The 27,500-nt window shown below is 39.1% G+C and overlaps 1 protein-coding gene across 8 annotated transcripts in view; it reads left to right on the forward strand.

Annotated features, from left to right (window-relative positions):
• Window positions 1–27,500, forward strand: part of ZNF536 (zinc finger protein 536) — a 346,807-nt gene that overhangs the window by 2,687 nt on the left and 316,620 nt on the right. The window contains exon 1 of one of the 8 annotated variants that reach the window (XM_017741034.1): window positions 356–875. The exons of the other annotated variants lie outside the window; for them this stretch is intronic. The gene's annotated coding sequence lies outside the window, so the exon portion shown is untranslated. Of the gene's footprint in view, window positions 1–355; window positions 876–27,500 lie in introns of those variants that run through there. 8 annotated transcript variants of the gene reach the window in all.

The following is a 27,500-nucleotide window of genomic DNA, read 5'->3' on the forward strand; positions in this document are numbered from 1 at the left end:
AGCCGCCCGCTTCTGTGGAAAAAGACTATTTTAAGTGTCATAATTAAGTTTAGAAGCCTTGTTTGGGCTCATTCACTGCTCGAAATAAAAAGGACTGGCTGCTTTTAGACCCTTTCTGAAGGGGTTGGCTAAGCGCCTCTGCACGTTCGCTTGGAGAAGAATGTTTTCTTTTCTAGTTTAATATTAGAAACTATATTTTTACTTGTTTAAACCGGATTTGATTATTCCTGTGGAGATTTTTTTTTAAGTTTAGAAGCCTTGTTTGGGCTCATTCACTGCTCGAAATAAAAAGGACTGGCTGCTTTTAGACCCTTTCTGAAGGGGTTGGCTAAGCGCCTCTGCACGTTCGCTTGGAGAAGAATGTTTTCTTTTCTAGTTTAATATTAGAAACTATATTTTTACTTGTTTAAACCGGATTTGATTATTCCTGTGGAGATTTTTTTTTCTCTCCCCCCCTCCCTATCGCTCAAATCTTTGTTCATTGTTCATTGACGGTGGAAGGCTGCTTAAATGTACGGAGAGAGGGGGGGAGGCCCCCTCGGTGGTTTGATGTTGAAATAGTAAACCTGAATGAGGAGGGTGGCTGGAAAAGTGGACATTGCAGCTTTAATTAACTTCAAGATGCTTCAGCGAGGACCAGAGCGTAGTAGTGACGTTGCCTCATAAATCTGTCCAGTACAGTGCGTTGCATTGAACTATTACAGTATCACCATCATATTGAATATTCACTACCTATCCGGGAGCAGATTTGCATAATTGGATCTTCTTTAAATGAAACTTGTTTGCAAAAACCCAAACAAAACCAAAAAAACAAAAGCCCAAGTGAAAACTGCGGCGATCTGCATGATTATAAAGGGTTCAAACATATCCGAAAAGTAAGTGACCTGCATAAGTACATCAATAGGTTAAGTGCAAATAAGATGAGAAGTGCTTCTGAAAGCTGTACATTCCCTATGTGGTCTCTTGGGTTATTTCTCAATAGCGGGATTTTTTTGTAGCCTCAGGGATTTTAGGTTTTCTGTCTGCTTTCATAACTTTTTCCCTCACAGTTGTTATACAAGGTGAGGCTTTTGTACCATGCCTGTGTACCTGTAGTGATATTTTTAAAGACAATTGATTAACAGTTTGTAATTCGTGCTGTTTGACTTGTATAATTACGGGTACTGTGGAAGGGAAATGTGTATTGCTGTTATGTTTCTGGTCATCGAATAGATCATCACTAAATATGTCGGAATATTCAAAGATTGTTTGTGTATATGGTTGTGTATGCTTAAAAATTGACTAAGTTAACTAAGCTGTTACTTCTTAAATCAGAGAGGCAACTAGCTTTTTCATGCGTGTGTACCCCCCTCATTTGACGGAGGATGATGATGACTGAGGTAATTAAAAATACCAGCAATTTTTAGAGTGAATTTGTAGCTTCTGTGTAAACCCCATCCCCTCCTAACCGAGTGTCTGGCTTGCAATATTGCAGTTTTGGATTGGGCAGGTTTAGAAGTATTTTGTAAAATCAGATGCTGGTGTTTCGGATGCTGCGAGGGAAAGTTGTGGAGGGAAGGCAGCTGAAAGCTGGAAGTTGCCTCGTGGGGAAGGGGAGCAGCCATCAGTGGGGCGAGCCGAGCAGAAGTGCAAAGTCTGCGTGCAGCCCAAGCCTTGCCCCGGCTCTCCCCCCTCGCCGAAGGCTGCTTTAGTTATGATGTCATTCTGATAGTGGAGAGCAAATGTCTCCTGATTCTACCATTAAACGCCTGGCTGATTTGCCTGATAATGATAGCACTGACGTCCTGCTCCTTGACAAATGCAAGCCCTATGAGCCCTATGAATTAACTTTTTTCCCATAGCTGAGAGCCAGCTAGCTTTACGACTCACGGATGTAGCAGCACTTCTTTGACAGATTACTTTGAACCTCCTCAATTCTGCAACAAACCCCCTTCTCTAAACACCACTCCTGTTAGGCTGCTAGCAGAGCCCTGGACAGTTTGGGCCTGATTTGCAGAGTTGCTGAGCATTCATCACTTCCACTGACTTCAGATGGAGTTGTGGCTGCTCAGCAGCTTTGAAAATCAGGCCCTGTGTTCAGTCAACAGATGATGCATTTTTTGGGCTTGTTTGGTTTTTGGTTTTTTTGTTACTGTTTTTAAAGTTAGACAGTTAAAGAGGGCTCTATGATTTCTAGTCATTATAAAAATATTTGTAAATAGCTTGAGTTGTTTGTCCTAGTCTGGTCTGTTTCACCCTTTCTGTTATCCTTTTTTTAAAAAGAAATTATTTTCAATTAATCTTCTAGTGTATGTGCTGTTAATCTTTGTAGGAAAGGAATCATAGATGAGTTGTTTAAAGTTTTCAGAATGTTGTAGAAGAAAAATGTTTCCAGTTTGGTACCAGGTGCTGAGAGATTCGATTGCTGTTTCAGAACGTGCACTAGAGAAGAGAGTCTCGGTACAGTTGCTAAACCCTGCGACTGGGTGCACTTTCTCATGTCTGCTCTGTCTTCAGATTTTGCTCGTGACTCTGAATTTCTATCCCTGCAGGTAAATGAGATTTAATATGATGAGGTTTTTAAAGTGCCAGTGACTTAAACTTTGTTTTCATGTGCTGTTACGATGATGACAATTAACAACTGCAGATGCAAGAAAGGTCAGCCTCTCTGTTACTTTTGCAGGGAATGAATGTGAAGTATTTGCAGGCTAAAGCTGTGTTTTGCAAATGATTTCCTGAAGATACAAGTCTCTGTGATGGAAGCACTGTATTAAAACTCCTTTGATAAATTGACTATGTCTTTATTAATGGAAAAGAAGAAAAAAGAATTGTTCTATGGGCTTTTTGACGTCTGAACATATTTAAGCTCTAATACTCAGCAAGTTGTCTGGCACTGTCTTCACTGTAGACTTTTATATAATGAAGAGGCTGATTGTCATATTTTTGTCCATGCCAGAGGCCAATAACCCAACCCATTCATTATCAGAAGAGAGTAGCCCGTAAGTTGCAACATCAGTACCACTGTTTTGCTTGCAGCAATGAAGACAGTGCTGAGATCAGAAATTGTGGTCTTCAGTACCGAAAGCTGACACATTAGGTTGTTTACCCACCATGGAGCCTTAGGTGACCAAAGAGATTTGCATTAGAACAGATGTAGAAAATGCACTAGTCCATTAAAATGTGCTCTGCTTATTCCCTGGGAAGCACAAGTTTCATCAAGTGTAGGGGAAATCAGTAAGAAGTAATTTTTCCAAATGTTGATTTTTCCTTAAAGTTGACTTTGAATTGCACAGGTGTTTTTAGAGTGCCTTGACAAAAAAAAAAAAAAAAAGGCATGATTTATATGAACTTTATGAAATGGAAACTAAAGCCATAAATAGATTTATTTTTCTAGTTTGAGTGTGGACAATTAAAGACATTTTTTTTTAAATCTTCTGATTTAGTGTGCTTTAATAGGATTGTAAGCAAATTTAAATTTTAATCTTCGACTTTCTCTCAGATACCCGAATAGATGTATATCGGCTCTTCAAAATGCTAAAAGCAGTATGATCTTGAAAAACTATTTTTTTGTCCTCTCTTTCATACCTTGCATTTCCCTGAGTTGCAAGGAATTTGGATTCAGGGAAAGACAACACAGATGAAAAAATAGAATACTTACTCTTTCTTTTATAGAACCATGAATAAACTTATTTCTGGCAACTGTAGATGGAAATCCAAATTTCTCTAGTGAAGGAACTCCAGGCACAGATACTCGTGGACGAGGAAAAAAGGATGAGCTACTGAAAGAAAATATGTAAAAGTAAAATAATTCTGATGCTTAATTGGCTAATCTCAAGGTTATTGTACAGCTGTGTGGTTCTAACTTCCAGTTGTGTGGCCGAATACGGAACATGAACTTTGTCGGACCAAGCGACTGAGCAGGATCTGCCCTTGGCTAGAAACAAGTGAAAATTGTAATGATCCGATGGATGTTTAACGAGAAATAACCAAGGAGCGTCTGTCGAAATCTGAGTGGATCACAATAACTGCTATGACATTTTCACTCACATTGGCAGGTTAAGCGATGAAGCCAAGCACTGAGTGAGAGATTTGAAGCATCTTTTCAGGGACAGCAGAGATCCAGATCAGGAAACAGGCAGGGGAATAGGGTAGCGAGGGAGGATTTGGGTTACCTCTGCCCAACTGCACCAAAGCTGTCACTAAATATGCTCCCAGAGGAAGGATTCTCCCCATATTCTGAATTTGGCACCTTTCCCTTAAATTTAAATTTGCTCTAATTTTCAGGTGCATCTTACTAGATAACCAGATGCATCAAAAAGGCAAAAGAATTATAGAGGAGTAATTATAATTAGCCTAGTTGTCTGTGTTTTTTAAAAATTGTGAGACAGGTCCTTGAAAGTATTTTGAAGTCACTGTTTTTTACAGGTCTTAATCTAAGTACTCCATGTGAGATTGTTTTCTAAAGAGATGGGTTCATCGGGTCAAATTGAACTATATTAAAGACAAACAATTTTGTTATAATCTGACTGTCTTTTAAACACAGATGAGGAAAACAGAACTAAAATAGCCACAGGAGCCTCAATATCTGATCTTTCCTCCATTGTGCATTGCAGTATTTGAGACTCACATAACCAAAAGCAGAATTAGGTAATTCCTTACAAGTATTTGCCATGTTATGAAAAAAGCAGCGCTGCCGATCCTGGTAGGATATTAACAGACAGATCTGCAGGTAGCAGTGCCTGAAAATAATGATGATGGCTTCATTCCCATGGCGTGGGGCAAGCAACAGAGCTTCTTTGAACCAGCAGCTCGTTTTTCATGCATTAGTGTTGAACTGTCCAGCTGTAGGAATCTCAGGCTCCAAGAGGGAGCGAATGCTTGCCAGGAGGGTGGAAGCTGGTGAAGATTAGGCAGGGGTTATCCCAGGAGGGTACCACAGTGGCAGGGAAAGGCTGCTTGGGAAAATTTGGCCCTGTCTCAGTTTTGTGAACAGGAGAAGCCAGAAAGGGAAAGAAAAAGGTGAGTATGAGCTGACTTTCACTCCCGAGATGGCTGCAGGGGAGGTTGGTGGCCGGGACTACTACGGGATCACCTGTGGCCCCTACTCTGCCTTGGGACAGCCTGGAATGTCCTGGGGAGCCTTCCTTGCCATCAGCCGTAGGTGAGTCAGGGTACCATGGTGCAAAGGAGTACATGGCAGTCCTGATTCTTCCTGTTATGATAAGCTTGTTTCACCCTTTTTGTGAATTTCATTACAGCTTCTTTATGTTACTTCTTTTTTTTAAATAAGTGCTGTTAGAAACTTTTCCTCCTGTTTTTTTATGCCTTTGGGATGTTCTGCCACAGTCACTGTGGTTCTTTGTGAGGAGGATGGGAGCCCTGTTGAGCTCATCAATGCTACAAAGGGGTTGCTATCAAGTACCACAGTCTACTTGGTCACAACAGGGCTATGTGTAGTGCTTCCTTCGTAGTCCTGGCCCCTGCTGATCTGGGAATTAGCCCTGGTAACCCATGTCGTAGCACTGTGTTAGGTTGCCAGCCTGGCCTTAAATTTATTTTTCTAAATGATAGCATGTGGTATTAATGCTGTTTTATTTCTCTCTCATAAGTTGGCGTCCATAGATTGTGCAGACATTGTTACCATCAATCTCGTCACTGGAATACTGATGGTAGATACAGATAGATGTAGATAGGTCTCTTTAATCTAAAATTTAGAGAAACGTGGGTAAATAGGAAATTCAGGCAGTATAACTTCATGCAAAGGACATATGGAATAAATTATCAGCAAGGAGAGGATAAATGAGTTCAAGGAAAGCCTAGGTTTGAGAAAGAGCATGTGAGAGCTAGGGTGAAGAAAGCAAGGAGGTGTAAAGTCAGGTTTCTATTAACAAATGCTAACATGGTGGGCTGGATGTTCCTCTCCTAACATTTTTTTTGATATCTCTGTATGGATGAGTTACATTTAATTTTCATGTGTTTCCTAACAATTGTTCCCTAGATCTTGTTTCTTCAGGGGTCCACAGAAATCATAAAACAGTGCAACATTTTAGTTTTGATAACAGTTTTACTCAAGGGAACGATATGACAGTGAAGTGTTGATCGAGTGAATTAGGGAGAAACCTTTTCTTCTCTGGCATTAGTTTGTAATTGACAGGAGAAGTAGAAACTGCCTTCTACTCTAGAGGCCAAGGATTTCCCATAGGTGTGTGCCCTCGTTCAACCATGCCAGTTTTGAAAAAAACACTCACATACACATGCTCTCTCTCTTTTTTTTTTTCCTTTGTACTTTTATTTCTCAAAGGTTTGCATGAACACTGTTATGGATTCCAGTCTATACCGGGACTTCGGAGGTTATTGAATGTTGAGGGTTGACTCGATACTGGAAAGCAGCATGAGTTTTGAAATTGCTGCTTCAAGTAACTTTTACCTTCATTTTCTTGGAATATATGCTGCATTTTTGAGGATAATGATGAATCTCCCTTCTCACAGGAAAGTGCATAAAATTTAGCAAAAATTTTCTTGAGTTTGATGTTGTTCCTAGGATCCAATTCTGCTTTTTGTATTTCAGTTTGGGTAGGACTGAGTCAGTGGATAAAACTTCCCTTCCTTACCTGGTGAATGTCATGCGATTCTTAATTTCACTGTAACTAACATGTGCAACTCCACTGTTTCCTGATTAAACTTTTTCTCATTTCATTATTTCGCGTACAGAAAGGAATCCAACTTTTTGAGTTAAAAAAAATGCAAAGATTATAGGCAACCCAAAACTGAATCATGCAATAAACTGACTATTTATTACCTTTTTAACGTAACTGCTCTTCATTGATTCATTGAGATTTTGCCATAGGAGTATAATTCCTCCTAGGGCTAATAAAATAACAAGTAGAAGTTAACCCAGTATCTTTATTAGTACCATAATACAGACTAAAAAAACCTCTACTGCTCTGACTACTCCCTCCTTTGGATTTTACCATAAAGTGTCTCTTAAAATAGCTCGGCTATTTTGAAATATTCTTTACTGTTTTAAAAATCAAATGTTCAAGCATCTTTCCTTTTTTTTTCACTTTAACACACAAAGCTGTATGCCTGTGCCTGCGATAAATGGACATGCTATGAGATAAATGAGCAATAGGAAACCCACAACAACTTCTGGATTAGAATTTCAGTCTTTTGTTTGTTTGGTAGTATCTTTGGCATGCTAAGGGCTTTCCAAATATAGGAATATAGTTTCTGGCCAGAACTAGCTGCCATTTTCTTATTGCAGTTGAAAAATACCAGTTCATTAGTTTGCATCAACATGCTGCATCTTTGAAGGATTTCTCAGGTCCACAATTGAATTTCTGCTCAAAATAAAAGAGTTGCATCTCTGCACTTCATTATGAACTGGTGATTATGGAATGCACCTGGGTCACTGGAGAGCTGGATTCAGATCGTTCCTCTCTATCTGATTTGAATCAGCTTTTTCAAATCAAGTTTCTCACATCCCAGGTGAGTGCTTTAAAAACACACTTTGGCTCTTCTTTTTAAGTTCCTGCTTCAGGCTATTCCAATTTAAATAATCATTTAATTATTCAGTGGGTCAGAAGAGAACCGACTCTTGGCTTGGGCACTCCAGTGTGATGTGAGAGACTGAATCCAACTGTTTCTGTTGCAGAGTCTCGCAGCCTGTGCTCCTGAGTGTGACATGGTGAGAGTAGTCATATTCTTACTGTTGTCTTGCTGGCTTTTCCTTTTGAAAAATTGCAAAAGGTATCAGGTTAGTCCCAGAGGAGAACAAAAGGAAATTCTAAAATCTTCAAAGTATTTGTGATACTGAAAAATTCTTTCTTGAGTAGTTCACAATTCAGCTATTATAAAAGTCAGTTGGTGATGGGGTGCATCTTTATAATCCAAAAAATTTTCATCTTGAAATGGAGTTTCATTGCCATTATTTTTATTCAGTGGATTATGTGTTTGAACATAATATTCTTCCGTGCCCCTGAGCATTGAGTGAGTAGCTCTTGGAGGTGTAATAGGTGAAATTTTAACCCTTTTTCCTGGTACTGCCTTGGACCCTGTGCAGCACAGAGCTTGCTGTGGACGGCTCTCTGTCTGGGAGTACTGGGAGGAGGAAAGAAATGCTGCGTAAATGCCAACAAATGCCTGAGAGATGCAAGGGATACTGCACTGTTCGTGTTCCTTCTCGCAGGAAGAACCTCCTTCGAGGTGCAGAAGATCTATGAAACTGGCACTTTTCGCTGTCAGGATCTCTTAAAAGGCAAAGAAGAAATGTTTTAATCTGTAGAAGGGGAATCCACAAAGGGAGGAAATCCTTCTTTTCTTAGAGATAGAAATAATCATTTTGATATCTTCTGTTTCCTCTGTCTTTCATTCTTAACTTCTCTGGCAGCACAACTCTGGCAGAATCCATGCTGTATTGGTTGGTTCCCCTTCTGGCTGCTCTGCAACAGTGATGGATGGGAGCCAAGGGAATAAATATAGCTCTGAGTTCCAGTAGTAACCCCCTGCCACACTTCTACACAGAAACTGGGAGGTCACGGGGGGAGAGGGAATGGACAGGCTCAGGTCTGACTTCGGCAGAGAGGGTGTTTCTGTGCTCCCTGAGGAAGGGGAAAGGTGCTGCAGAAACCCACTCCTGCCTTTGTTTCCATGCAGAGCTGAAGGGATCTGTAGATCTATTTTAAAAGCATTACCATTGGTTGTGCCGTTTCCATGTGAGTTTATTAAATGTGGACATTTTTTATATGTAAAAATAACTTCACCATTTTGTTATTTCCTTTTACGTATTTCACTCCGGTTGGAAAAATGAAATCAATCTAGTCAGCTTTTCATCAGTTTCTCTTTGGCTGTCATGCAGTTGCACAATGCTGCAGTGCTTGGCTAGCAAAAATGTTTACAACGAAAAATTGTTTTCAATGGGATTAAAAAAAGAACCATGGAAACATTTTTATTGGTCTTCAATTTTTGTGCAACTTTGATTTTTACAAGACCTAAACTACATCAGTGGTGCTGCTCTGATTTGATCTTAAAATTATACTCTATTTTTATATATACTTGCAAGGTATAGACAAAATACTGCTACTACCCTCTGTCACACAGAACAAAAAATTCTAGCCTGAATATTTCCTAGCAGCTGGTTCGAAGTCCATGGAAATCATGAGCACCTTGCAGCTGACTCTCAAGGGTTTGGGATGACCTTCCACCTGTGTGTAAATACCTGTTGTAAGTTGGTTTAAACAGTCTTAGTCATTTAGAACTGCTCTGGGTTGCTCTCTGATCTGTTAATGCTGTGAGATTGCCACAGCTGAGGTGAATCTGGGGATATGCCTGCAACCCTTAAATACCTTTATTGCTGCTGGCACCTATAGAAATCTCACATATGGAGAATATATAAAGTCAGATCCTTGGAAGGTTAACCGTAATAAAATCCTAGGAGTAAAATATTGGCTGACAGTTACCCTTTGCATCAAAACTCTTAAATTCTTTTTTAAAAGGTGCTTCTGATAAGTGTTGAGTTAGTTTGGATTTTAATTTATTTTGCTTTATAGTTTAGGTAGCAAAGGGCTCTTCTGGGGATGGCCTGAATTTGTGGCTATTGATGACTGCTTTATGAATATGTGGACTGGGGCAGTCTGGAGAGGCACTGCCACTAAAAACAGAGAGGAATTACACAGGCACTCTGAGCTCACCTCCCTCTGTTTCTTACACTACCTTTCTACCTTCATCCAGTGTCCCTCCGTAGCCACCATGAACCCACTGTATAAATGAGGAATGGGGCCCCTTGGGTACCCTTTGAAAAGAGAAAGGCTTTCTCTTAGAGAAACATGAATTTCATAGGGCCCAAGCTTGCAGATATAAACTCTTCCAGTGTTTTTATGATCAACATTCACCACTGAGTTCACTAATTGAAGACCTTAATGAATGTTGTAATGATCAGGTCTGTTGTTGTCACTGATTCAGTATCTTGTTTTCAGGTGTGAGCTGGCTGAGTCGAATTTAGTTTTCTTTTAACTGAAATCATCGTTGCACAAGCAAAAGAAAGAATCACCACAACCCCCCTGCTTTATAAATATAATATATCACAGCCTCTTTCAAACACCAACTGTTGATTGGCTACTTCCCACGTCATGGTACTAAATCATTGACTTCAGAATATTAACCTTTTGCTTACTGAATACAACTTCTGCAGTGAACTCACATCCACCATTAAGTTAGACAGAACTTGCATTTGATGATACAACTGTTGTGGAAAGAAACAAATTATCGTGCAGACTTTTTCTGTGATATTGGGAAAGGTATTGAAATTTTTGATCTACATTTTTAGTAAGAATAGCTGGATTTGAAAATGGTTTACACATGTATAATCTGTAATGTAACACAATTTTCATTCTCCTGCTCCGTAGTTGGTATAAAGATCTAAAAGTAGATTTGATGCCTCTGTAAAAATAGTCTGGCTAGTCTGTATTCTTCAACTGCATGACAGCTACTCATGTACCTTTCTTAGAAGAAAACATCTCTTTTCAGAAGATGTTGATGTTTTTAACCAGATGAGGACTATTTTTATGGGTGTGCTTTGCTTTGAGGAGGTTTTCTGTTGGGAAATTTGGCTTTTGAAGATGTGCTTCATGTATTTAAGTCAAATAAAATGCTACCTATTAGAGTGAAAAAACCTTTTCATTTTTATGTTTCTCCTTTATAAATACAGATTTACACATAAGTCTTCAGAAAATTTTTATTGTTGCTTGTTGTTATGACACATCATACAGCTTTTGCTAACTGTGCATTCTTTACTTGGTTTTAATTATATTGTGGAGCAAATGTTTTGTTATTTAAAAAATAACATGGTCCAATTTTATAATTTCTGATTTAATAATGAAAATACCCTTGAAGATGCCATCACTTTTTTCTTCCTTTAAGATGCCAATAATCTCTGCACTTTTCTCTCTGATGCTAGTGGTGGAGCTGAACACGATAGAGCAAACTAAAGATAAGTGAAGGAGAAGCTTTTTAGCATGCTTGCAGCTATGTGTATAGGTAGCAGAGCAGGATCTCTTGGATCGGGGTCTCTGGGTTTGCCACAGTGCTAGGAAAGCATGTCAGGAGAAACAGGGCTGGCAGATAAAGGGAGGACAAGTGTTGCACATGTCTTTTCCTATTGGATTTGAAGACAGCTTTTCCTCCTTTGGGTAATCTCTTATTTAAAATAGGAAATTGGTTAACTGAAAAAGGGCGGGGGGGTGGCGGTCAAGTGTCATGAACTCTTTCCATGTTCTGTTCAGATGTGTGTGTGTTTTTTTCACAGAATTATCCAGAAAGCATCTGTGAAAAATGGAAGTTCTCCTTGCTAAACTGAAAGTTCTGCTAGACTTGGAAGCCATTTGTCCCTGGTTCTGGGTCCAAGGTGCTTCCCATGTGCCCCTGCTGAGAGTAGAATTTAGTCCTGTACAGTTAATTCCATTTAGGATTTGCCCTCTCTTGAGATCAGTATTTAGTACTAGGGCAGTTTTTATATGTTGAATAAGGATTATTTATTCCTGTAGAAATAAGAGGACTTAACAGCAACGTACAATCAGCGTGCAAAAGCCTGCTAAGATAATTTGTATTCAAATGTCAACAATATTAATTCTAAACAATCTTCAGCCCTTATTTTGTCCAATGATTGCTGGACATCTAGGTGAAGAAGGCTCTTCTAACTTATTAGTTTATTATCAACGATATTGCCAACACTTAAACTCTTCAATTAGGTAACCCAGTTACCTTTTATTCTATTAGGGCTTGCTGCTCTCTGATTGAAGCCCATACTGAAACACTTCTTGCCTTAGCACAGGTGCCCTATCCTTCTATGAGCAGGTGTATGTGGAGTTTGGCAAGTGTACAAGGAGAATGTAAATAATAATTTAGTGTTTTATAAGATGCTTGCATGCCTGTCTTAAAACTGTGTGATATGAAGACACCTATAAAAAGTATAAACACACTTGTCTTTGAGAAAGTGATATGAGAAGAATAAGAATACTTTAGAATGGTCACATCTTTTTATTTTGTTCAGTGTTTTTTTTTCCTTTGGTTTACATGCTTAATTTTTCTCAGGAAGGCTGTATGTTAAAAGTTTCTGTAGCTTATCAGAATTCTTTAGTTTGTGGGGAAGATCGTGTGTACCTTCAGCTGTGAATAAGTTGTGGATATAATTTATTTCATGAACCCTCTTTCAGATTTTATAAACAAGATGTTCACATCTTGTTTATAAAGTAAGGACTGTCAATCAGTGCCAAACCTTACTGGTACAGTGCTGTGAATCGCCATGTCCTGCTTCAGTTGATCTCATACTGAGCATTTCTGGAATAACATTTGATCCTGACTTAGTGTGGAAGCAGTGGTATTGAAATGTGTTTAGTTGTTTGGCTAAAACTGGAAGTCAGGTGCTAAAGCATATCTGTGCTGAATTGGGCCTTCTGCAGTTAGAAAAAGTCAAAGTAATGAAAAATCCTGGTCACAGTGCAGTTAGTTTATGAGTTAGGTGTTACAGTGTTTTGAAAACCTGCAATAAGCCATATTACCTTCTTGTTTTTTAAAACTTTTCTTAATCTCTGTTGCTCCCATAAATAATCTGTGATTGCAAAAGTCATGTGTGGTCTCATAATTGTTTTTTTAAATTGGCTGGAATAGTAGTTCCTTTAAAAATGTGGTTCAAAGGAAGAATTGCTTTTCATACTTTAAAATAGCTGTGGTCTTGAATTACATTTAGAAAAAGATGTATTAAATATAAACAAATACAGTGTTCATGTAAACGTTAATTAAGCTCACATCACAGAACTGTGCTTTTTTGTGAAGAGCAGGAAAATTCTTCTCATTTTCTTGTTCTCTCCACTGAGGCTTGTCTGGCATCATTCCAGCACCACCTTCCCACAGCAGGACTACTTTAGACACCCCAGGGGATGGGGCTGCTCCCTTTGCCCATGACCACTCCTGGCTCTGAAGCTGCTGGGTCTCTGAAGCAGGTCCTGCCAGGGTGGCCTGGCTGAGCTCTTACCGGCTACAGATGAGGAAGTGTGGAAGGCAGGGGACTTCTAAGGAGTTTTATACCATCACACACAGGTGATGAAGATGGGAAATACATGAAGGGAGTGGCCAGGACAGGCAGGAGCTGGAGTCCTGCTGCTCACTCCTGTGTCAGAGGTGTGGAGCATCAGGGATATAGGGGCTGCAGACCATGGGAGCTCCAACTTGGAGGCCCAGCTGAGGAAGAGGAAGGTGAGGAAAGAATGAGAGAAGTTTTTTATTGTGTCCCAGGGTAGTGCTGTCCTCTATGCATTCAGATCAGAGCAGCTCACAGCCATATCAAATAGCTCTTACACTCTCACAGGTTGTTCTGTTGAACTAATATTTGCTGTTTTAATTTTCTTTGCAGACCTTGATATCAAAGTCACTGCTCTTTTCCTTCTCATTGGAACTCCTGGTAAAATAAGAGATCTGTACCAAATATTGAAGAATTAAGCCTAACGGAATGAAAAATTAACATGCTAAATATCATAAGTAATGATATAAACAAGGTGCTCTGTCATTCTGCTTGCCAAAGACTGAGTCCTCTTTTGTCCAAAACCAGATTATGTTCTTCATCTCTCTAATGGCACTATTATAAAATTCATATTGGAAGCCAGGACCTTATTTGTGATGCTGCTTCTCCTTTGGGGCTGATATTGAAGCACAGGCACAGTATAAAACCTCAGAAAGGAGGCAAATATCAGATAGTTTTAGCCCAGGATTAGCAGCTAGGACTCTTGAGTGTCATCTGAACATTGATTATTTGTCAGATAATGCAATTACATTTAATGGAGGGCACTGCTCAGGAGTTACACAGTTTAACTAGCACGTTTGGGTTTTATGCACTGCACCATGTTCGCAGTCACAGCGGAAACATGAGTGACATTTGACACTTGCTTGTGGTGGTACTTCTCCAAAGCAGCTGCACGTCACAACACTGAGAAAACCCAGAAAGTGCCTGTCCTGCTCTCCTCACTACCAAGTCTTGTTTATGCTGTCCCTGAGAGGCGGAGGCTGCCCAAGAGAGCGGCGTTGGAGGATGGTGTCACACGTCGTGTGCCTGTCAGGGAGCTGACACACTCGCTATTGACTGTGACATGTCACTTACATGAAACCATGCAGTGCTACTGCAGCTTGGGGCACAGCATAGGTTATGCAGCAATTGCAGTCTGTTTCCATCTGTGTGGCAGAGCTACCAAGAGGCCCTTGGTAGCTGAGTGAGCCCCCAGATTTCAGGGTTTCTGCACTCCCATTAGAAGAGGAAGAAAAGAATGATGTGTCTAAGATGGTTTGAAATAAAACGGAGAAGAATCCTGTCTCTGTCCTCACATGAACTCTGATAATAACAGGGAGGACTTGACCCATCTCCTTATTGCAGTGCATAAGGAGTGATTAAGTAAAATTCTTGCTTCTGTTTTCCTTATTGGCCTTATAGTCTAAGAATAAATCTTGGCTCCATTGAATAATGGGGACTTTTACCACTGAGTTTACTGGAACCAAGATTTTCTCTTCAGAATAATTCTCAGCTTTACTCCTCCCATGGACAGGGTGCTGATTTGTGTTCCTCAGTCATTCTGGTGATCCTGAGGAAACTCTCCCTAGTCAAAAAGCCTAAGGATTGGTGGCTGGCATGTGGTTTTCTTTAGTGGCAACACCTGTGATCTTCTCTGACCCAGAAAAATGCCCTGGAATTTCAGGTGATCAGGCAATCCTCTAATGCTCTTCTAGGCAGACCTGCTATCAGTTCTGGCTTGGCCATAGCTGGATTTTAGTAGAGTTCCTCAGGTTGACACCTGCAGATAGAAGAGCTCCTGACTCTTCACAGTAGCAGCCGGAGATGCCCTACTGACCAAAGGCTTGGTATCACAGTGATAGCCATAATGTAAGTGGTCCATCCCACAGAAATGAAAACCTGATTAAGTATCTGAACTTGGTTTATTCATGACAAGGAAGTATTTAGCTCAAGCCTATTTTAGACTTTGAGTATCAAAGGGATAGCCTTGACTTCAGTGACACTGAAATCTCCAAAACTGCATTTCATATTCCATGCTGGAAGGGGCGTCTGAAACTGTGACTCAGTTTCCATTGCCAAGAGCTAAGGTGTTCCAAGAATAGCTGCCTTAGATGGGGAATTTACACCCTTTATCTGAACTTCTCCTTTTATTTAAACAAACACACCCTAACCCTGAGGAGTTCAGTTAAGGCTGAGCTTCCAAAACTGTCCTGAGAGTTTCAGCTGGAAATACACAGAGGGTTCCAGCTGGTAACTGTGTTTTTAATCTGAGCAATCCTAGTTTGACTGTTATTGATTGTACAAGTAGAAGAAACAGATTTCAGTAGAAACCGAAAGGGAGAGATGAAAGTCCTAACACATCTCCTCTCCCGCACGCCTCAGAAATCCCAGACTCTGTCTTGTCCCATCTGTACAACTGAGAATTTTTTCTCTTTAATGGGAAATTAAACAGCACAATGAAGTTAAAGAACTGAAGTCTATCAAAATTGCCCAAAAACTTAAACACAAATACCCATCTATATTTTGTAATTATGTGTATAGTTTTGAAATCCTGAGGATGTCCAGCAGTGGCAGAGCGTGTGGATGAACACTGCTGTGGCACAGGCAGATAATTCCTATTTTCGTAGGACTTGGTAGTCAGCATGCGAGTGATCTCAGACCTGGCTAATGAAAGTGGCTGCACCTGGTTGAGATCCTGCTGGAAGCTTTAGTCTGTCAAAGATACTTATGTGTGTGTGCTTCCTACTTTATCAACCTCACCCCTTCCTTGTGCCCTCAGGCTTAGTTGCGTTAAGGAACTGAAACACTTGAGATCATTGCTGTTTTGGCAAAAGCTGGCTCTGCATAAATGTGAATGTCTCTGAAGGCTGCTCTTGCATGCAAAGTTATTTGGTTATTTGAAAATGTTTTTTAATCTGGTAGCTGAATCATTGCCTCTGTAAGCTGTAGCTTAAGTTCTGTATAGGTTCTATAGATGACAGCATGGCTTTACGTTTTTCTTCTCTACTCTGCCTACATTCAGCTCGTGGCTTCCATATTGACCGATAAGTTGGATGTTGATTCCATGAAAGTTGCCCTTTGGTGAAAAGATTCTAAAATCAGTGCAACCTGATGGAACACCAGGCACCCTGTACAAATGAAAATGTGCTGTCCTCAGCTGTCAGTGCAGTTTGCAGAGAAATGAGCATATGACGGTAATTTGAATGTTGAACCTTCTTTAATTCAACACATCATTTGGTTTCAAAATAGTTAAGTAAATTGTATTTAAATAATTGTAAACATTCCAAATAGTCATCCAAAACAAATTGTACTTTGCATAATTGTAACTTAGGAACAAAATATTGCAATATAAATCAAGGAAGAGTGAAAAAAAAAATTGGTAAACAAAGAAAGTATGTTTAAATTTGTTCACATACTTATCCTCAGTAGATATTTGACAAGATTCTTTGTGGTTTTTTAAGGTACCGTGTAAAATTTCAGACCAGTGTGGGTTAAAAATACTTAATATCTTTTTATTGCTCCATCCCTTTGAATATTTATTTTCTGAAACTTGAAAGCTGTGTGCGGTATGACTTTTGCAGTGCAAAAGGCTTTTCATTCCATAAAGTGCCTAGAAATTCATTATGTGATCAGTTATATAAATAGGCTTATTGTTTAGAATGTGTCTAAAATGAAGCCTGTCCTTTAGCCATTTTTTTTTCCTCTTAAATTTTTAAAGACACATATTTCAAAACCAAACAAACTAATTCCAAAGGGTTTAATTTTCTTCTGTTTCTCCCAAATTGTACAGTGTGTTCTAACAACTTAGGCTCCAGTTTGGCTAGTGGGGAGTCTTTCATTAGAAAGCATGCTGTAGCAAAACATGTATTTTTTGTTAAGAAATAGTGAATGATATAATAATTGTAAAGGACATCTACAGCATAATGACAGTTATGTGTTTTTCAAAGGAAAATGTAAACAATAGGTAGAAGAAAATAAAATCAATAAAAGGACATTGTATGAATATATCTGGTCCATTAGTTACAGGGAAATCTATTCTGTTCAATCTGAAACCACATTCAGCTTATGAGGTGGATAAATAAAAATGTTAGGTCCCAGTTATGTAGTCCTTTCTCCTTTTGAGCTTAATGGCAACTTTGGATGAAATGGGACATCAAGATTAAAGCCCAAATTAATCATTGTGCAGCAATGATTTTCATCACCTTCACTTCCAGATAGGTTATTTCCTATAAGCAAATAAAATCATTGAGGGCTGTTTTCATTGTATGCTTAGCTACAGTTCCTGTGTTACAGAGGGAGAAAAATGTCAGGAGTGGAGTATTCTTCAGCTATGAAATGGAAATGCATGTGCACCTGTTAAGTTTTATACCTGAAGGAGTCTGCTGGAAGTTTGCTTATTTAACTTCAGTCCTTTCTTCCTCCTATTAAAACCATTGTGGAGTTTGGATAGGAAGGTACCGTGAGAGGCTGCATGTCTGCTGTTCCCCCAAACCCTAAAATTTACTAGGGACAACTGATTTCCTCACTACGATTTCTGATCCCTGTGTGCCAATTGTTGGCTGATTAAGGTCAATGATAGCACTTATTCAGTAGTTTTATCGACTTGGATCATGTGATAGAAGTGATTGATTTAAGCACAGGATTGCTAATTTTCTATTGTAGCCATTTCTTCTATAGAGCCAGGTTTTACATTACCTGGAGTTATTTATTCTGTATTTAAAAGCAATTCATTTTTTCCCTTACAGGTAGGAGTGCCATTGCATACATTCAGAATTACATATTTCACTTGTGGGAGATGTTTTTGCCAGTGTTGGATGTACCCTTTGTTTCCAGAGATCTTTGGATAGGCTGGGATTTCGAATAGCAGATAATAACATGCAGTGTGTATTATTGATGTTGTCTTAATTGTCTTATTGACAACTCACTTGCACTTGAAGAGGCATGCTAATATCAGACATTTTATGAGATTGAATATATTTTCATGACTGGAAGTCATAGCTACAAAATGATTTAAAAAGCTCACAAGTATTACTCATTAAAACATGTAGAATTCTTAAAATGCATTTTTGGGTCCACATTCTTCATCATCACTGTTTGGTTTTGTTTAACCAGTCTCTCTCACCCTTAATTTTCCTTTACTAGTCCCTAATTAAGCTACTCATCGATATTTAGTGTGGAATTGGCTCCAAAGCAAAGCACCATGCACCACTACCATTACCTTGAAAAAAAGAATAGCAAATTATATGCCTGGAAGATACAAGAAGATGGTCATATAAAGGGAAAATACAAACCCTTTGCTTCTCCAGTGGCAAGGAGGTGGCGTAGAAGAGAGCATACATTGCATGCAGCTTAAAATTATAAAAACCTAGTTATGAATTTACTGATTGTGGCTACTAATTTGCTCCTGGTGAAGTGGGTCCATTAAGATGTTGGAATAGTTTAGTTTCTGTTGGTCTCTTCTAAAGATCTGTGAATTAACTTGTGACATTTTTAAAATTTGAAATCAATAAAAATAAAGCTACAGTATGTATCAGCATGAGCTGACAGATGTAGACAAGTATTAAGGAAAATCTCTTGCTGAGAATGATTGTAGCCTGAAGTATTCTATATATGAATGATCCAAACATATTTTAGATTTCTCCTTTAGAAAACCTTCGGTTTGGACATCTGGGTCTCTTAATGTGTCTGTCAGGGTGAAAGGACCAGTTGCTGGCACTACTTCTGGCAACAGCATCTTGTGGGTGCTGGTTTCTCTTGTTGCTCACAAGGACTCCATCAGGGGCTGTTTGTTTCCAATCCTGTTTGAAACATGAGCCCTGTATTGCTGTGAAACGTGCATAGGCAGAATTTAATGTAAACGCTGAATGTCTTTTCCACCCTGTATTTTTCTGCCTCATGTTATTGTAGTGGATTTGCTCTAGAACATTCAAAGGAAGGAGATGGTTTTCAGGTTGACTTTCTCCTTCTAGTGTAAAAATCTTCTGTCTTGGAGAAACTTGATCTTCTACCCAGCTCTATTCACAGATACCTTGCCATTTTCCTTCAGATTTTCTTTCCTGAGACTATGAAGAACTACAAACGAATTCTGCAAAATACTTTAAAAAATGGCAATTATTTGCATCTGTCTTCTAGCTGCCTTCAGCATGTATTCCATTACTTTTGTAATTAAGATTTGCCATGCATCTTGAGGCCAAAGAACTTGGAATTCTCTTTTCTAAATGGGCCTCTGTGATCAGGTGTTTCATTAAGGATCTTAGTGACCTTCTAAGTTTTTTGCCACATTTCAATTTCACCTCAATAAATCAGAGGAAGGTCTAACTCTTGGTATTTCTGTAAGTGGGCAAGCAAATAAATTTTATATCATATGTAAATTTATAGCATTGAATTGTTTTTATATGCTGGAGTGCCCTTTTAGACAAATAATATAGATTTGGGGGAAAATTCTGTCTGGTGGAATTGATAACTGATAAAATCTGGCTCTAAAGTATCTGAATTCAAAGGTTTCATCATTGATCTCTAGGTTCTTGTACCATGTTTTCTTTCCACACACACCCTTTTTTTTAATTCACAGAGGGAAAAGAGATGTTGCAGGTGGGAATAGGGAGTGACAAGGGTTCTCTATAAACCCTGGTTGCAGTTCTGGGTGCACAGAAGTAGTTTCCCGTAGGCAGTGGTGATGCACAGCTCAGAAGTGACCTCTGCATAACGTTACCCTGCATTGTGAGTGTGTGGATTGGCCCTATCTGAGGATCTTGTGCTTGATTTCTAAAATAGATCAAGTAGTGTATGCCTGGAGCAAAAGGTGTCCATCTGTGAAATATGAGCTTGAATGACCATAATATCAGGAGAAAAAATGGAGGACACCTGAAAATGAAATTTGTTGATAAAGCACTGGACAGAACTTTATTCTCAATTCTTTTCCTGACTTTGTGTGGCCTTGAGAAATTAATTGGGAGGTGATTTTTACACGTGATGGAGGCCTCTTGCTATGAATGAGTCTTGGGGTTGCAACTGGGGCACTAATCACCTCTGAAGCTCAGGCAGTGCTTGCATATCTGTCTGCCAAGTGGGTAAAAGAATTTTTGCAACCTTTAAGAAATATTATTATATTATTCATGAAAAGTATACGAATGTGCTTTTGTTTTAATTGGAAAAATGAAGAGGATCTGGGCTGAGTGAGTGTAGATGGAGGAAAGTCTTGTTGTATGTTTGCAGGGTGGTAATTTTGGCTGCCGTGAAAGAAATGCCCTTGCAGAAGGCCACTGGCCCACCTTGCCCTTCTGCCTGGTGCTGGCACTGAGAGGTACTGGTTAGGGAGGCCAAGTGAGCCCAGATGCTTTTGGTGGTCCATTTTCCTCACAAAATCCTGGTCCCCACTGTCATTGTGGTGATGTTGGAGGGTCCATCCTAATCCTCACAGTATGCACCTACAGACTACAAACCTATCCAGTCTGCAGTATGTGTGTTGCCCCACCATCTGTGGCAGCATGGTTCCAAGATTACTGATGTTTGTGAAAAGAAGTATTTTCATCTTTCCTGTGGACCAGCAACTCTACCTCCTCTATCACTTTATTTGACCTTTCTGATACCTCTGACTCCCCTACATTCTTTCACAGGGCAAGGCCAGAGTGGCACACAATATATGCTGGCCATGGGTGCACCGGGGCTTTCTGCTGTGGCAGAAAGGTGCTGTCCATCCTGCTCTTAATGCCCTTCTAAATGAATGACTAAGGCTGTGTTTACTCTTTGCTTGTCACTGAACTAATGATTCCAGAGGACTGTCAATTGCAAGATCTCTTTCTGTGCTTACGTGCCATTTCCAAATTCAGTGTTATTGTACGTGGCTGTTTAGATTGCTTTCCCCAGTTGTTAAACCTTCACATTTTTATGTGTTGATGCTCATCTGCCACATATTTGCTCTGGTTGGGCTGAAGCACAGATTCCTCACCCCAAGTTTACCTTCCAGCCACAGCCTTCAAACAGAATGGCTCAGCCAGTGATTGCTCCTAAACCAAAGAAGTTTTTCTTGACCCTTTGGAAAGTTGTTTGAGTTCCAACCATGTATGTCACAGAAGCCGTAAAGCAGTTTCAACTTTGATACTGTTCCCCAGAAGATTTTCAAATCAGCATTTGACAGTTTTGCTCTTGAAAATACTCCTGGTCCCTGGTTAAATATCATGATTTTGGAAAAGCTGGCAGCAAGAGGGCAAGCTTAACTCTTCACCTGTAGAGATTAACCATGGAAAGCAACTTTCTAGTTGTCTGTATTTCTAGAGAGATACACTTGAATTTTCCCCTGTGAATGGTTTGATGGAGAAGTTCCATGGTGAAATGATTCAGCCAAGAGGTCAGATTTGAATTGCTGTAATATTTTTTTCTTACCCATTTTTAGAAAATAGAAGTGAAAACAGGAGTGCAACTTCATGGTATCACTGAATGCTGTAATCAGGTTGAGTGGTCTTTGCCTGTTGGTCTTTTAGAACCCTGATTCCCTCTTAGCAACTATTTGTTTCACAATCAGGTGCACACTGAAGCAGTTGCTCCAGGTAAGAAGACTCTCAGATGGAGATACCTGCTGGGAAAATCTTAGGGTTTTCCTAGGAGAAATAGGAGAGCATATCAGGCAGTTGGATATTTGCTCGAAGAGTGAATTCTGATACTTCTCTATTTTAGTGAGGTTAATGCTGCTCTTTATAGTCCCTGACCATTGGCAAAAGAGCTCTCTCGCAGTATTCCCCATGCTAGGAGATGGTGAGAGGGTAGAGTCAATACTACCTGCCAGGAGCACTGGAGCACAACATGCTCTAGTTACATCACCTTCTATTTGTGAATTGTTACCTTGGTTGACATGGATAAGAGAACCAGCACCCTCCAGCACTGAAACCTTTAGTGTCTATAACTTGAGTAAAAAGATTAAGTGTTCTAGTTATAGTTATTAAAGATGAGATGTATCCTGGGAGAGAGTAAACAGTGGGTTAAACTTGTGTACATCTAGGAGACCTTGAAGTGAGACCTTGTTTGTGCCTTTGAAAATAATTTTGTGGTTTATTTGTGTTGCAGAAGTAGCTCAAAGAAATAAAAGTATAGATTTGTTTAAAGTAAATCAGAATTAAATGTTTATGATGACCTGTTTGAATCTTCTCTGTTGTTTGTAAGACCAGTATACAGGAATAGTTCATAGTCCCTCCTGAAAATGGACCACTAGTCCAGTTTCATCCACTGTATTCCTACAATGTCTTGTCCAGTTCTGATTAATGTTTGTTGAAATTTTAGATATGAAAAATTATTGGGAAAACAGGTAAAAAGAATAGGTGAGGTTAAAAAATTGCTGTGGAGTCAAAGGGGTGTTTTAATTGCTCCATTTTTTATTGTTTATCTTCACATGCTATTTCAAGATGACATTTTCTTTCCCAGACTAGGACATCTGGGCTTGTAGTTAAAAGAGTAAGTGTGTTGGTGGAGGAGTCTTTTCTTACCTTAATTGAACTGAAGTTACCAGGCTCGTGTAGCACCCACAAAACTATCAGCAGTCCTCTGGCACTTTGCCAGTAGGTCAGACCATGAGATGATGGGTCTTTTATGTTTAGAAGAGTGCTGATATTTGATTTTTCTCGTAGTACCTTTATTGTTATCTAAAGGAAAAGTGAGGCTACCAAATTTTTAACTCAGCTGGAAAACAAGGACCTTGGTTCCAGAACTGTGCTTGCATCACTTGATGGCTGAAAGAACTGATTGACTGGATGAGTTAAAGATAGCTTATCATTCTTATCATTGCGTCTCCTGCTGCCTTCTGGGCCTTTGGTAGCACTCCCGAGAGCTGACTTCATCTCCACAGAGGGATCCAGGAAAGTCAGAAATTTTAGAGTTCATTTACGGGAGTGGATCAGTGAGAAAGGGTGGGAAGATGGAGTTACTTTTGAGGGTTAGGGAAGAAGAGGGCATGCTATTGTGAGGTTGTTGTGAGTTTGGCTACCACAGAGGTTGTTCAGTTCAGCTTCCATTTGAGAAATCAGTTACCCACTCTGTTGAACATTCATGTCATAATTAAGTGTCAGATTGTGACCTTTACTGTTCTAAAAAAGGAAAAATTGTTACCTTAAGGAATTTCTCATACCTTGAACCAGAACAGAATTCATGTCTATGTTCTGGAATTATCTGTGTCCTTGGAGACAGAGAACTTCCTCAAAATTTAGTGCTCAGGGAATCTGATTCTTTAGCTGCTCTTCTTAGTGGTTGTTTCTATGGTTAGGCAAATTGGTGACCTTTTGGAGAGCATCATGTTATCAAACAGACCAATCAACTCTTTAGCAAATGTGTAAGATTCATCTTCATTTAAGTATCTAAGTGTAGAATGAAATTGAATGTGTGTCTAATACATAGATTTTTGCATTGCATTTGCCAAAGACATAATTTATTTGGTGTGTCTGATTCTTGGAAAAATAATCCTCAGAGACATAGGACTTGATTTCCTGAGCACAGCTATTGTTGCACTTCGTAATGAAAAATAAGTGCTTGGCCCTTACGGGAATCAAAATGCAGATGATTCAAAATTAGCCTCCAAAATTTTGAGCATTCTAATATGAATGGTTAAAGTATTAAAATTGAGACTACCCAGAGCAGAAAGCAAGGGTCCCCAGTGTTAAAATGCACACATAGGGATGAACATGCACACACACCACACACAAAATTAATATAAGGGATTAATATTCAGCTGTGATAAAACTGGAAAATATGCACTGTGGAAAGTAGGGGAGCATGTCTTCAAAGGTTGGTTAGTGCTTAAGGTGACAGAAAATTAATGCATGTGACTGACAGTTGTTCCTGAGAGAGTCATCAGATGCAACTGTGAAAAGTCTCCTTTCCTTGAATCCCACTTTAGTTGAGAAAGTCGTTATAAATGTTTGATAGAACAAGATGGACAATTGCCCCAGGTAGGTCTGAGGCTTGACCTCTGCCACAAATGGTTGCAAGAAGCCGTTTTCCACAGTGCCTGTTCCATTCAATTTCTTTGCAGGATGACACTGGAATGGCTAAATCTCCAATTTCTTTGTCTTGCAGCCCTTTTGCTCCATTGGTAGATCTAGGGAGATTAGGGATGCAGGACACAACATCACTATGTACAAAGTTTGTATCAAATAAAAGGATTCAATTTTCTGCCAAGTTGGGGTTTAACCTCTCCTAGATCCTGAGTTGTGCATAATTAATGTATTTTCAATATCTTTCAGCATTCGACTTTCAGAATTCTCTCCCAGAATTAATCTTAAAGATGTTTCAGTATTCTGCCTTCAGGAAGACAACTTGCTTTTAGCTCATGCCATAATTTTTGGTTTCAGTTTTTGGATGTCATGTATCACTCTGATTAAATGTCTCTTTCTTGCAGAAGGCTATTCTCACAGGAAAAAAATCAAGCTATTATCTAACAAATGTGTGGCAGTTAATGCTAGCATGGGCTAGTGTATTTTTAATGGCAGCAATCTCTTCCATTTTGTTGCGTGTGAGCAAAACCTCTTGCCTGCTTTATATCATCAAAGAGCTTGTCCAGATTTGGCGGTTTTAGGTTGGGTAACATCGTGATGGACGAGTTGACAGTTCATTAAACCAAAGATTTTTTCCATCCACAATAGTCTGTCTTCTGTGTATTTACTATTATTAAAGCCTGCACAATAGCATCTGTAAATAAGACATGCCTTCCCTCTGCACTAGTGTCGACTACTGATGGTGGATGCCTACTAACAAAAATAAAGCTAGGGTCCTGCTGAGCTAACTTTTAATTCAACAACACAGTGTGTATAAGTACACTAGTGCCATTGTGAAAGAATGGCTTTCTTCCATTAAAGCAACATTACTGTCCCTGATACTCCTGTCTGTCAAATATGCTGCGGTTCAAAACAATTTTGTCTTTATTTCCAGCAATTCAGGACCCAAGCTGGTAGTAAGTAGTAGGTATGACCTGTGCAGTTTTACAGGCAGTAGTTAGCTTCCTAGCTTGTTGAGCTCCTGTGATGTTTGGGATGTACATTCTTTGAAGATTACTTCTAAAGAAAGGCATCCAAATCCTTAATTCGAGATTCTGTCTATTCCTGTGGTGTTTACATTCCAGTATGGCAGAAGATCACTGAAAAAAGAAAAGATGAAAATGGGTTTCTCAAAACAGGTCTCCTTCAAAGCATCACAGTCCTCCACCTCCTACCCTCTTGTAAAGACTGGGATTAATGTTTTGTGCAGGAAAAAATATACATTAGTAGGCAATTTTGCAGTTTTGCCACAGTGCTCTTGCTAGAGAGCCATCCATGGCGAAGCACTGGGCAGTGCGTGAGCGAGAGCTCTTCCACTGCTGGAGCTAGGACGTTTTTATTAACACAGCTGCAAAGTTACTTGCTTCTGTTTTTCTCTGTTATCTTGGTACTATTGTTTTTACTTGCTACTTAAAAACTACAGCCTCATCATCTTCCAGAGTGCTTGCTTGCTTTTTTTTTTTTTTTCAGTTTCGACTGTATAATAAAAGGATCAAATATTTAAAATCGCTCGCATGTTACTTTATTAAATGCATTTGTAGGAGAATGGGAATAGTTACTGTGTGGCTTTCTTGTAGCATTGAAGCTTCCAATTGTTTAGTTTTGAATTCACTCTACTTAAAATATGCAGCATATTTTTTTATTTATTTTGTGTGAATATGGCGTTCATTAAAGGGCCTAATAACAAAGGCTAAAGCTTGGCACAGGGTGACTGTTATGCAAGCTTTCCCACACGCAGCTCTGCCAGTACCCCTCAATTCTGACCTGCAATAATACCCTTGCTATTCTAGTCCTGGGCCTTGCCTGAGCAGCGGCTGCAAACTGTGTCAAATCATGTGTGTGCGATTTTTGTGATATAGACAAATGAGACCTTTAAACTCGTTTTTATTTCTGACCTTACAGTAAGTCATAGGTATTTTTAAAAACAATTTCAGCAAGTAATTTCTTAATAAACCAGGAGCAATGGCTGTAACAGTAGCAGTAAAAAAAGAAATTGATGAACAATTTCAAGATATACCAAACCCCTGTGTTTGTATGGGAAGGTAATGATTTAGAAAATCTGTGTGCTGGTGCAATTATTGTTAACTTTAAGAAATTTTTAACGCACCTCTGGTGTGAATGGGATCCTCTCTTTTCTGTGTTTCTAGCAGGTGTTTAAAAGATGCAGACAGATGAGGGGGTTTTTTTTTCAGTTTATCATTTATCTTAATAAAGATGGCATCAGACATTCAGCCATCATTGTGGTATAGCAGCAGGAGTGAAAGGATCAATTCCTTGAAAGGATTTATGCCCCTGGAATTATAAGGATTTTTTTAGGGATGTTAATAATTTAAGGGAACTTTAGTAACTAGCGAATGATCAGCAACATGTGGTGTGTAAACTCTGATGGAGAGCAAGCTTTAAATGCAGACAATGCAAATAAGCATTCCAGCAAGCAAAAGAGATTCACCTACGCATATGCAAATACTAAATCCCAGCAAAATATTAATTTTAAGATTAAAAATAGCATTTCTGCTACCTGAGCACCAATGTAACGCTGCTTCTGTCCTTTAAAAAACAGTTTTATGAAGGAGCAGTTGAGCCAAAATTGAAAAAAGGGGGCATGTAGCCTTTCAGGCTACGATGATTAGTATTAAGATGAGTTGCACTTTAGCTAGGCTGAAACTTGTTCGTAACAGAATGTTAAATACTTACTGAAAAGAAAGATTATGTCTATCTAGTTACACCATTCCTTGATATATGCACCATGTCAGAGTGCCATTGTCTCCTGGGTAAAGACTGAGAGTTCAAATACCCACTATCTCTCCCCTGGTGCTCCAAATGCTCTGCTTTGAAGTTTTTATAATCCATCTGTCATCTTCTAGCAGGGAGGGCACATGTTCTGTACCACTCAATTATAGAATTCTCTTTCGCCAGCTACAATGAGACAGGAAAGAATGTTATGGGTGGTTGAGGGAAACTGTCAGATATACTAAATTCCTGGGATTCATATGGATGATGTTATTCCAGTGTAGGAACACAGCATGTGTTATTGTTAAAATGTATTAAGGATACATCTTGTATTGTACCATTTAAGCATTTTGATATTTGCATAGTTTTGTTACTATTTGATTTTCATTTAAAATGCTGAAGCAGCCAAACAGTCTGAGGTTTGATCATTTCGTTTATTTTGGGTGGCAAGAAGTGACCAAATATGCATATATGTTGGAATATCAGAAATTATAATTGTTTCTATTACAACGGTGAAATGGAAAAATTGTATTTTTTTTCGTGTATGCACTGTGGAACAGTGGAAGTGTTTATAGACCAGTAATATTTGCCATACCAATTGTTTGTATTATGATATGAACTGAAGGCCTGAAAATTATATGTGCTACCATCTGGTGAAAACAGGAGTAGCATTTCATTATGTGGTACGTATAAACAATAGCAGCAGTGTATTCTGAAATTATAGT

Source organism: Corvus brachyrhynchos, unplaced genomic scaffold (genome assembly GCF_000691975.1).
Source record: "Corvus brachyrhynchos isolate BGI_N302 unplaced genomic scaffold, ASM69197v1 scaffold26, whole genome shotgun sequence".
In the NCBI taxonomy this organism is placed as follows: domain Eukaryota; kingdom Metazoa; phylum Chordata; class Aves; order Passeriformes; family Corvidae; genus Corvus; species Corvus brachyrhynchos.